The following is an 11,857-nucleotide window of genomic DNA, read 5'->3' on the forward strand; positions in this document are numbered from 1 at the left end:
AAGATTTAACAATTAAAATATCTTTCATCTTTTACAGTTTTCAATGTTTTCACCACAAATTTGTTATTATTATTTTAAGAATGTTATTCATAATTTTAAAGATCGATTCTGAAATTAAAGAATGAGTTTTTGAGAAACAAAATAGTTAAAAGGCTGTGAAAAAAGTATTTAAATATTTCTACTTATAATAAATTATTTAAATTCCACTGCTATTTTGAAGAATATTTTTTCATCGTTATTATGATTCGCTTAATGCTATAAAAATAACCTTGCACAAACATGATCACATTAAGCGGCGTCTGCAGTAGTCTTTCCCTTAAGAGGTGTAATAAATGGTTGCTCAGTCATTTGGTCTTGCTTAAAGAGGTTGGTTAACATTTTCTGCAGATAAAAATCAAATAACGATCCGCAAATTTTTCTTCACCTAGCATGAGAATTAAAAAAAAGGAACAGCGCTCTAGCTCCCGTTCCTGCTGGGTCGATTGACGAAATTCAAATTACGTTTTTCATGTTTCGAAATCCCGACTCAGGATATATATTAGCTTTATATATATCATTGTTCTATAATAATTTATTTACTAAAGAAATATTGATTATATTATCTCCTAATATAAATGTTGTAGAAGTATCAAAAAAGAGTGAACCCATATGTAAGAAGTTTCATTTCGAAAATTGTGTTTTAAAGTAACTTGAATGTAAATTATTAAAAATGTTTTACGGGGACTTGAATTAAATCATGAATAACAAAATTTCAAACTTTGAAAAAGAAATTAATAGATACGAAGGTGTCTCTTCTTTTACTCAAGTAAGAATGGTTATGCCAAGCTGACAAATGAGGTTAGGCCAAATAATTCCGTGAAATGATGGGATTTAGAACCAAAGTAGAGTACCAAAGAACTCATCCTGAATTAAGCATTTTCGCTAATACACATTTTGAGTGAATAGCAATTTATGTAGTAAAATTTATAAGATACTTGAGTAAATGTCCCCTGACACCTTCGCTTTTATGCCTGTTAATTCAACACTATTTGTTTAAAAATTAAACAGTGGTAATCTTAATTGGAATTATGAAATAGAACTCAAAGTAATTGAAATAAACATTAAAAAATTAAGAAACATAATGCTATCTTTGCAAAAACAAATCAAATAATAAAAATTGAAAAATTAATATATATATATATATATATATATATATAATAAGAAAAAAATGTGAAAAGTACATGAAGATATAAAAGGACAGAAAATGCATTAATTAACTTTCTTTCTAGTGGGATGTCGGTAAAGTGTTTTCTTCGGTGTCTGACTCAGAAGGGGTGTGTGTCCTAAGTTCCGTAATCGGCAACGGGGATACTTTAAATTATTTCAGGCGGCGAAACTTGTGAGCAGTAATTTATGGGACATGGGAGGGACTAGGAATGCTTGAGGGACGTTTGTTGCGGAGTTCTTATGTGAGGGAAAACGTATGTTAAAATTTTGAATATACTAACTAGTGAATGGAAATTAATAAATTTCTGGCTAATTGTCGTGTCGGAACGAGGATGAAATTTAGAAAAGGAAAAAAGTAAATTTCACTGTCAACGAGCTATTTGACAGACTAAAGATTATGAAATAGGCTCATTTTTTTAGTAACAGCATAAGAAAAGTCTGAAAACAATTAGCTTTTTACATTATATACAATTTTGTAATTACACTATGTACAAATCCTCCAACTGATAGTCATCCAACTTATACCGCCTTCTCAGGTTTAGGAATTATCATATCCCCATCAGTTAAATGATTTAGAGCGAGTATTTAACGCCTGCCCTTTTAAGACAATGGTTAATAAATCGATTAGGTATTAGATTATTTTTGAGAATTTTAATAAGGAGCAAAATTTCGCGTTGTAGATCTATCCTATCTGTGCAAATATTTTAATACGTTGTATTTGATTTATTATTATATTACCAATAACTTTTTTGGAGATGTTAGAAGTCCAATTTGTTAATTTTTTAGTATTGAAACTGAAGTTTCTTGTTTTGTCAAAGAGTAATTTTTTTTTTTTTTTTTTTTGTAGTTAATAATTTGAAGATCGAGATAGTTGATGTTATTTTGCGAATTATTAGTTTTATTAAGTGTAAAGCATTCTGGATAAATCTCGGAGTAGTCAATCTTATTAAAATTATTAAATGTAATAAGATCATTTATATATCTGTAAGTGTGCTTGTAGTAATTTAATTCTTGCTGTTGTAAATTTTTTTGGAAGTTAAATTCTTTGATAAATAAAAAGAGATTACAGATCGAGGTACTGGAATGGGAGCCCATTGGAAGTCCTCTGACTTGTTTAAAAAGTTGATTTTGAAATTTAATGTAGTTATGAAAAAGTGTGCATTTTAAGTAGGTTTTCCATTTACTGAGATTCATAATCGTGAGCATAGCAGGGAAGAGTTTAGGCAGATCTAGTAGACTAGTACAAATTTCTTCGAAAGGAAGTGAGGTATATAAGTTTTCAAAGTCATAGCAGTTAATGTTTTGTATGTCAATTGTTTGAATGGCATTAACGACAGGAGTGTTATTATGGATGATCCAGCAATAGTCATGATTAGTGTTACAATTGTTGAAAATAAATTTAAAATTATTTAAAGTTGAATTGAAAAATAATAGTCTACATTTTTCTTTTAGTTATTAGTTCCATTTGCTATAAATCTGAATTTTAATGGTGTTTTATGGAATTTGGGAAGCGCATAGGGGTTAGTAAATCTGTTGTAGCTTGGATTTAAAGAGATATTTAATTTTTTATGAAAAGTTTTAATTCTGTTTATAATAGATGTTTCTGTAAGGTTTGCTAATTGATAAGTAGTTGCGTTGAAAAGTTCTTTATGTATAATTGCTGCGTAGAATTGTTTTCATATAATGCTAAAGTTATTATTTGCTTTATCTATTTTTGTAATAGTAAAAGGCTTTTTTTAAATTTTTTTATATCAGAGATAAGTTGTGACCAATTTAATGTACTTTTAAACTTGATGTGATTGAGTGCGATGAATATGCGTTTAAGTATTTCATCTTTCTATTTTAAAAACGTATCTATAGGTAAATTCAGTTGATAGCTTGCTTTAAATTCGTTGATGCTGTTTTCGAAAGTCTTGTTGCAGTAATTTTAAGTATTTTGTCAAAAAATCAGACTTATTCTGAACTGGCATGCCAATTGTTTTCCATATTTCGATTCTACGATTCAAATTATGCCTAAATATTAAATTGTGTAAAATTTGGTGCGAAATTTACGGAGAAATTCAAAAATTTATCTTGGCGAAATTTTTTCAGTTTGAGCCAAGAATAATTCACTTTGCAAACTTCTTAATATATTTCAACCAAGTTTCCTTTCCCTTCTATTATGCCAGAGCGGAAAAAAGGCACGTCGTTCCTATCTTTTCACATTAGCTTAATTACATTTGCTTGCTGCCACCAACGTGATATATAGTGTATATACTATTATATACTATATACTCCAAGAAAGCATGCCTTTCTTTAGACAGAGAGCCCTCTCATGCTTCGCCATATTGAATTAAATAAGCATAATAGAATGTTTTACTTTATTTACAGAAGATGAGACAATATATATATATATATTTTTAAATACGCTTGAGGAAAATATTTAGCCCTAAAATTGAACTTGTAGAAAAACGAAAAAGATAGATCAAGACAAATCAGATAGCTAAGAATCAATTAATAAACGAAAGAATTTTTTGGAAATATTTTTGCACTGCAGAAATAAAAGAAATGACGCGTGTTTCGATCTCACAAATAAAACAGAGATATTAAAAATTAAACCCGATAACTTGCTTTATAACTGGTGAAACTTCAATTCAAACACTAAAATAATTGGAATTAAGCTCTTTCAAAGATAATTCACTAATGTAGTTTAGCTCATTTGTATCCGAATTTGGAGAAGTTTCATTAAGAATATTTTTGCCAGTTGCTGCTGCTTGCTGTAAAAGATTTAGCTAACTTAAAATAATAAAAAAGTTATGTAAGGTCTTCTCTTGGTTGATGAAAATTTTTAAAACATATCTATTTTCTTTATAGGGTACGAATTAAATACTCAAGTAGATTTTAAAACTATTACTGATAATTTTGCTTAAATCAAGAAAAATTAAATTTTAAGAAAAGCTTCAAAATTAGCGGATAATTTTTATATTAATTACGATATTAATTATGATACCATTTCGGTGTTGCCTGTTGTTTATCAGAAATATATTATTTAATCTTTTCATTTAAAACCTATAAATCGTTGCTTGCTCAGTTTTTCTGAATACATAAATCTACAATTAAAAATTATAGTAATAATTAGAATAGTGCTATTTAAAATGATGTAATTTGATTAGTATGAAAGTATTCAAATATAGTTGATTTGACGGCACAGAAGAGCGTGCATTTACTTCTTTGCTTCAGATTAAAAAAAATACTTAGGCACGACTCTGATAATTACTGTAGCAATTTTATAAAGGAGAAGAGGGAGGAGGTAAATTGTGAAATTTCGCTAACAGTTTCGCATGCTAGGATGTACATTAATAATTTAGCAGGTTTTTTGCACTATTAGCTTCGCAAAAATTACACTGATAAGTATTAAACATTACTAGCTTCCCAAAAATTACAAGGCTGGGTATTTGCACGAATACCATAACCTCGTGTATTAAGCCGCACTCTTAGTTTTTAACATTAATAAAAAAAAAAAAAAAAAAAAAAAAATCTAGGATAAGCTGAGTACAGCTTGTCTGCCATCTACGATTTTTTTTTTTTTTTTGTTTTGTTTTTGTTTGGAGGTGTGAAAGTAGTTAAAATGGACAAAGTACTTACCACGCATTGAGACAAAATTTTAATTATCGGTCAGAGGGAACATTTTTCTGTGTTTAGCACTTCTCATTCACTGTCACTGTCAGTCCTACTAGAGTAGTTGCCTGCACTTAGTATCACTATCACCTGAAATAACTTAGGGTTATCTAAAGTAATACAAAATGCAAAATAATTTTGTTTTTATGATTTTAAATTGGAAAATATAAAAATAGCAAAGAGGAATGAAAAAATATATAAATTTATATATTATAAAAAATACAAAAATAGCCGAGACGAGTGTCGAGCTGGTGCTTAATACATAACAGTCAGTACAAATCACTCAATGTCTACGAAAAATACAGATAAAAAGATAGAATAAGATAGAATAATACAGAAGCTACAAGAACACGTACAATAACTGAACAAATTTACATAACAGTATAAACATGCGAATGTAATAATTTTCCAAAATAACACTTGGATTTAAAATTGTTATTGGCCTTTTCTTTGTCAGTCATATTCTTATAATCGCAGTTATAAATTCTAATTTCAGAATTAGAGATATTTTTCATCTTAACAAGAAAATGTTTTTCCAAGTGATAATAAAATGCCCGGAGCTGAAAATATTCAATTCCTCGTGAATAACATTATACCTAATATGGATGAATGGCTTCCGAACAAGGATGCGTTGCTAATTTGAAGCAGAATGCAATTCTGCGCCGCCTGTAACTGTTTTCTATTTGATGTACAGGAGTAAGTCTAGACCAGACAGGCGTAACAAAGCATGGGACGCAAAATGGATTTATAAATGAGTAGCTTGTTACCTACAGATGAAACACTGTTTCAAGCAATTAAAGGGCTTTACGCTCCCGAAACTTCTGAATAATAGCATGTATGCGTGGAGACCATGCAAGAGACTTTGTTGGAAAGAAAATAATGTAAAATGCGCTATGCTGTAGACGAAAATACTCGACTTGCGCAAGACAGCTATAGAAGAATTGAAAAGTGATCCCGAATGTTAAAATACTTATTTGTACCTAAAGGATCTGGATCATTTTTAACACTTCGGCATTACGGCTATACGAAACAGAGCCGAGAACTACGAACTGATTAATAATTTGTTATTTTATTCAAATACCACAAATCAAAATTATGAGCTTAGACCGGTTATCCCAGCGAGTTTCAGGTTGAACATTCCGAAAGAATTACACAATTCGCCTATTTCTGATTACCTGGGAATAAGAAAACAGTACAACGAGTTCGCGAGGCAGTGTATTTTCCGCAGTTGCAAACGTTTGTAAGTGCGTATATCAGGGCGTGTCATACTTAACAGTTAAATAACGATATTAATTATAGCCTGACCGGGTACTTAAATAGTATAAAAGCAACGTTTCTAACCGAATTAGACAGAATAGATTTACACTCTTTACCCCCGCAGCAAAGTTAATAAAAACAGATATTTACTCGTTATTCTATACCGTTTGTCCAAATGGGTAAAAATAGTCCCCTAAGAAGACCTCGGGTAAAATAGTTGCAGATTCTTTTTCTCTTAATAAATATATTTTAAAATATGGAGCTTCGTTAGGGTAAATTTCCGATAACGGAAAATAGTTTGTTAGCCAAACATTTGAAGAGTTATGCGTAGAAATTGGTATACGACATATCAAAAGGGTGCCTTCTCGTCCGTAGTCAAGCATAGCGAAGCGTATCAATAAGAACGTAGGTCGTTGATATGTGAAAAATATGTGAAAAAGAGTCCGAGGAAAGGTCCCACCGCCAGAACTAAAGTACAGAGAGGAACGGACACCAGGACTGCTATTAAGTACAATTTTTAACGACGCTAAATCGGCTGCAGAAATTTCACCGCTTTGGGTTATCTGAAGTGATGAAGGAAAGCCCAGCGGCAAATTCAAGGCCGAAGAAAAGAAGCAAGCATCGGAGACGGAAAATCCCCAACGGCTGAGGAAAAGTGCGGAGAGTGCGTGACGAAGCCGAGGAAGCCGAGAGATTCGACGGAGGAAGAGACTCAGCCGTGTCAAAGGTTCCGAGTCCGGCAAGCGGAAGTCTACCCTTGATCGAAGGACTTCGTGAAGAATAGAGAAGTACGAAAGAACAAAATGATAAGTGGAAATTTAATTTCTCCTTACTAAGATTCAGTTTTACTTTATATCTAGAAATACGAAGTTGCAGACTCATGAATTTTACCTCAAGTAAAGTCATTTCAGTGGTTTATGGAGCAATAGCAAGGAATTAAAGATGCAATGATTTATATTCAATTTATTGAAAAACAAGAATTCTACAATGCTTTTCTTAAAACGTCAAGGTTGATTTTATTTCACTCCTCCTTCACAATCTTCCAGGGTCAATTCAAATTTTTTGAGTCCAAATGCACAGTAATCATAGAAGACACACCAGGGGATTTGGGTGGGATGCATTTAAAGGAAATAGCTTCAATTCCAGTTTTATTTCTCATTTTTTTAAAATATAGAGCAGTAGATTTAGAGGTAGGGCTTGGAGCCTATCTTGAGGAAACTTAACTTTGTGAAGATTGTTTGGATAAAGAGATGGAGTGTCTTCTTTAAAAATAGATGTTAAAACATATTTCTGATATTAATCTGAATTAATTTTGACATTTTTTTCTACTTCCCTTATTTTATGTGTCACGTTATAACAAAATCCAGTTATAACCGCAATAACTTTAGAAAAACTTTCTTTGTTTTCTCTGAACCAACATATTAAGTCTTTTTCTCCCCTTTTCTGGTAGTAAATCGTTCTTTTTCTACTGCAATCAAATAATTATATCCAAGTCTCATCAACTGTACCTACATATTTCCATTTTTCACATGCCAAATAATTTTCATGCAGTAATCAGCACATAGTCTTACGCTGAGAAATATGTTTCGGCGTTAGGCGATGAACGATATTTTTTGTTTTGATTAGCTTTAAATCAGATTTTATAATTTCGTTCACAGTTCCTACAGAGATATTTAAAGATTTTGCAGTAGATCTTTGGGAGGTTGGATTTTCCTTTAAAACATGAGATGTGACTTAAGGTTTAATAAGAGATGTATGTACCTTTGTTTAGATTTTTTGCCTTTTCCCAGTCACATGTAAACTTTGACGTTTCTTTCCTTTCATATTAATTATGTCATTTATATTACGTGTCGAAATATTAAAACCATGCTTTTCACATCTTTTTTTTTTTAATATCTGAATAAGAGTGTTTCTTTTCGGACAGCGCAAAAATATAGCCTTCGATCTATTGTTTATTTTTCAGCGACATTTTAAAGCAAAAAATCTATTTAATATTGCTGACGATAATTAAATCTTATTCCAATTCGATGCTAGTCACGTGTGTATTTTAAAATTAATATTTAAATTCATGGAGAAAATCAAAATCGTTACAAAAATGTGTAACCACCCTCTGTATTTTAGTTTGAGAGACTGATATGAGGAAATGAAAATTTTAAGAACTTCTAAGCAACTTATGTGTCTTGATATAGCGTGCAAGCTGAATTTACTAATTTAATGTACTGTAAATATTTCATTTAATGCAGTATGTCTTACATTTGTATTGTAAATGTTAGAATAGTCTTGAATATATGCGTTAAAGTAAATTAAAGCTTGCATAGTTGTAAGAAGTAAAATTGTACTGAATGAATGAGACATTTATAGACAAGCTAGCAGAATTAAGGGAAATTTAAATTAAAAGTGAAAAGCTAGCTGTGTGCATTAGTTTATAGTTAGCCTTCGCAACCAACACTCAAGTTTAAATTATAAATAATGTTAGCACATTAGCTTCAATTTAGAAAATAGTGTGTCTTTGAGGTCTATTAAATCTGATCATGTAGGTTGTGGGTTGGGTGGTAGAGTTATGCCACTTTTACAAAAGACACTGTCTCGATCTTCGATCTTTACAGTACAATTTACTGGAGAACAGTGGGGAACAGATTTTATTGATAGAATGCATGAATTGAAGGAAAATTCAGATAAATTTCAACGAAATGTTTGAAAAGAGAGATAATGTAATGTACTATATTTTGAATTTTTCTGCTAAAGTCTTTTTACCTGGAAGGTGCTCAGCTACTGAAATATTGTCACTGGAAGATGATCCAACTCTTTGTTATGTTAAGTAAATTTAAAATTAATTACTTTAGCTTCAAATTCCATGTTATTGTAAGAAGTCGACTCTGAAATGTTACCTATTTAGTACTTAAGTTCTTAACAAGGTCATTAAGGACCTCCTCTGCGTATATTTAAATTCTGGCACTGAAAGTTGTAAGGTCTCGTTTAAGTTTCGAACCAGTTATTTTATATTAATATTCTTTCCTATCGATCTCATTTCCATTTTCCTGCCAGAATGTAAATTTCTAGCTCGCACGATATTCAAATGAGGTAGAAAGAAGAGACTTTAAAGGAAGATTTCAGAGAGTAGAATTAGAGTGTGTTCTGCCTGCTGGTAGATCACTTCGCTGAATTTGAGTCTCTTGCGAATAGTATTCTACGGCGCTGAGTTTTTCTCGCCATTAAGCTTGTTACATTCAAATTTTTTTTAGCAAAGTTTTATACATAAGCATGAAACATTAACCAAATTAAAAATCCAAATTAAAATCCTGATTGCAAAATCAAAATACAATCATCAAGCAGCAAATATGAGAACTAGTAGGAATTCTGGGGACAATTTGATTGTGCATTTCATATAACAAATACTTATTACTATGTACACGAATTAAGGCACTCACAGCTCACTTGATTTCAAAACTAATTTTGAAAAGAAATTCATATTGTTACCGTTTAAAGACTACATACAATAGAAGCAAATATTCATCACTTAAATCCTATGCGCCTAAATGTTATGCGTCAGAACATAGAAGTAAATATTTTCTTGCTTTGAGTATAATTAAGCTCTGAATTGAAATATATCTATGTTACAAAATAAGTTTCAGTATTACATGCTGAAGTGAAACATACGTGAACCTAAACGAAATTTTTAAATTATAACCCTTCTCCTCTGGGATCTCTTAAATAATATAAATAACAAAATCGTCTAAAGTTAGTGAATATTTAAAAAATATGTTATGTGAGGAAGATGCTTGAATGACTTCCTAAATAAAAAAAAATTACGTTAATTAAAAAATTTATTCAGATGAAGATAAAGAATAGAAAGATAAATATTTTAAAATTTTAAATACAAAATAAAATTGGGCGTACTAAATAAATGAAATTTACGTTGTTTTCTAACATAAAAATCGAAAAGCAACTTTTTATACATTTGTAATGTTGATTGGTATAATTGAAATCGAAAGAAGATTTAATGCAACAAAAAGTAATTAGCCAAAACTTATGCTAAATATGATTCACCTCTCACTTCTAAAATATTCTTTCAATACTGAATCAAACTAAATTTTCAAGATGAGGAGAAAAAAAGAAAGAGCTTGTGGACTCCTTAGAATTATAAAAGAGTTTATATTTTCTAAATTAAGTACAAAACCTCTGAGCTTTACGTGAAATATTTGCTAATCAGTCAAATTTACCATAACTGCAATATTTTCTTTGTTTTATAGCAAAAACGGGCTCCAGGGTTAAATGGGTAATCCTTACGCATTAGAAGTTTTCAAAATCAACATAATTTTAACAGAATTTCGCAACGTAGGGAGGGCCTGGGCATAGGGCATCTTTCTTGACTACGCGCATGAAGCCCCTATGCCTACCAATTTAGATTTCATATAAAGAAATAATACTCCTTGAAAGCTATCTATCAAAAGCAAAATTATTATTTAGAATATAATTACAGCAATTTTGCCCTGCTGCATATTATGAAGTATACAGCTAATGTAATTTCAGGGAGTTTAAATTTCAGGAACTAAAAAACATTTGAAAGGTTCGGAGAAATGTTATGGCAAGAGCAAAAAAATTAAAGAATAAAACTGAAGGTAACATTAAGTGGTTTTCATCACTTTGAATTGATAACAGTCCTGAAGGCGCCGTGGCTTAGTTGGTTAAAGCGCCTGTCTAGTAAACAGGAGATCGTGAGTTCGAATCTCACCGGTGCCTCAGGTGATGATTTGTTTGTCGATTTACCTTTTAAATTATATTCCTGGCGCAAAATCTTTATTCCATAAATTTCCAAATAATAAAAAATTAAATATTTTCTTTTTTTCAAACTTTTACTCCTCGTAATTTTTTAACTCAATATATTCCAATATAACTAGGTCTACGCTAATTATTTAATTGCGAAAAAAAGAACGAAAAATTTTCGGCAGACACGGAGTTAATCGGGAAACTTCACGAAATCTCATGGCATAGGATTTACACTTAACAGATGCTCGGAAGTTTTGCCGTTGAAAACAGACTCTACTATAAACGTAACTTAAAAAAATCGCACGGTGTAATTCCGAGTGAAGAATGGACAGCTTCTATACATATGACTTGAAAGTTTGGAGTGTTACCAAGACAGCCGACTTAGATGCGCAAAACTAACATGGTTTTAATATGAATGGGATTCTGAGAAATGAAACAATGTCACAATGGATATATTTATCGCCCTGATCAAAGTTATTTAAAACAGCCCAGTGGTCGACCAAATAATTTTTATATCGCCACTTCACACTAACTTAGGAATAATAAAACTTAATATGAATATTTTTAAGACTTCATACAAAGAAGGTGATTTTTTTAAACATATTTTTAACAAGTTTCCTTACACAGCTCCATAATTAAAAATGTATTTTCACCGAGTCACAAATTTAAAAGCTGACAAGGTATTGTGTTTGTGACAAGTTTCAAAAAAAATTTAAATCACTAAAGAAAATATTTATATGAAAAACATTAGGTAACATTTTTTAAGAAACCAGAAAAACTTAAATTTCAAGCTGTAGGGTAAATTATGCTAGATTCTTTAAGATTTCTTGGTTGTAGAATGAGCCTTAATTTGCAGTTTTCTGTTTCCGGACACACAATACATTCTTTCTAGAAAATCTCGGGAATGAAAAAAGACAAAAAAAAAAAAAAATAAGTGGGGGAAAGTCACAGCACGTTACTGCTAGATGGC

At 30.8% G+C, this 11,857-nt stretch overlaps 1 non-coding gene across 1 annotated transcript; it reads left to right on the forward strand.

Moving 5' to 3' along the window:
- Positions 1-10,786: 10,786 nt before the first annotated feature.
- Positions 10,787-10,860, forward strand: TRNAT-AGU (transfer RNA threonine (anticodon AGU)). Its single transcript has one exon. It is a non-coding gene; the product is annotated as a tRNA-Thr (tRNA).
- Positions 10,861-11,857: the final 997 nt, after the last annotated feature.

The sequence above is a fragment of the Stegodyphus dumicola genome, chromosome X2 (genome assembly GCF_044657685.1).
Source record: "Stegodyphus dumicola isolate Sdum_Otavi_A_Nest chromosome X2, ASM4465768v1".
NCBI lineage: Eukaryota > Metazoa > Arthropoda > Arachnida > Araneae > Eresidae > Stegodyphus > Stegodyphus dumicola.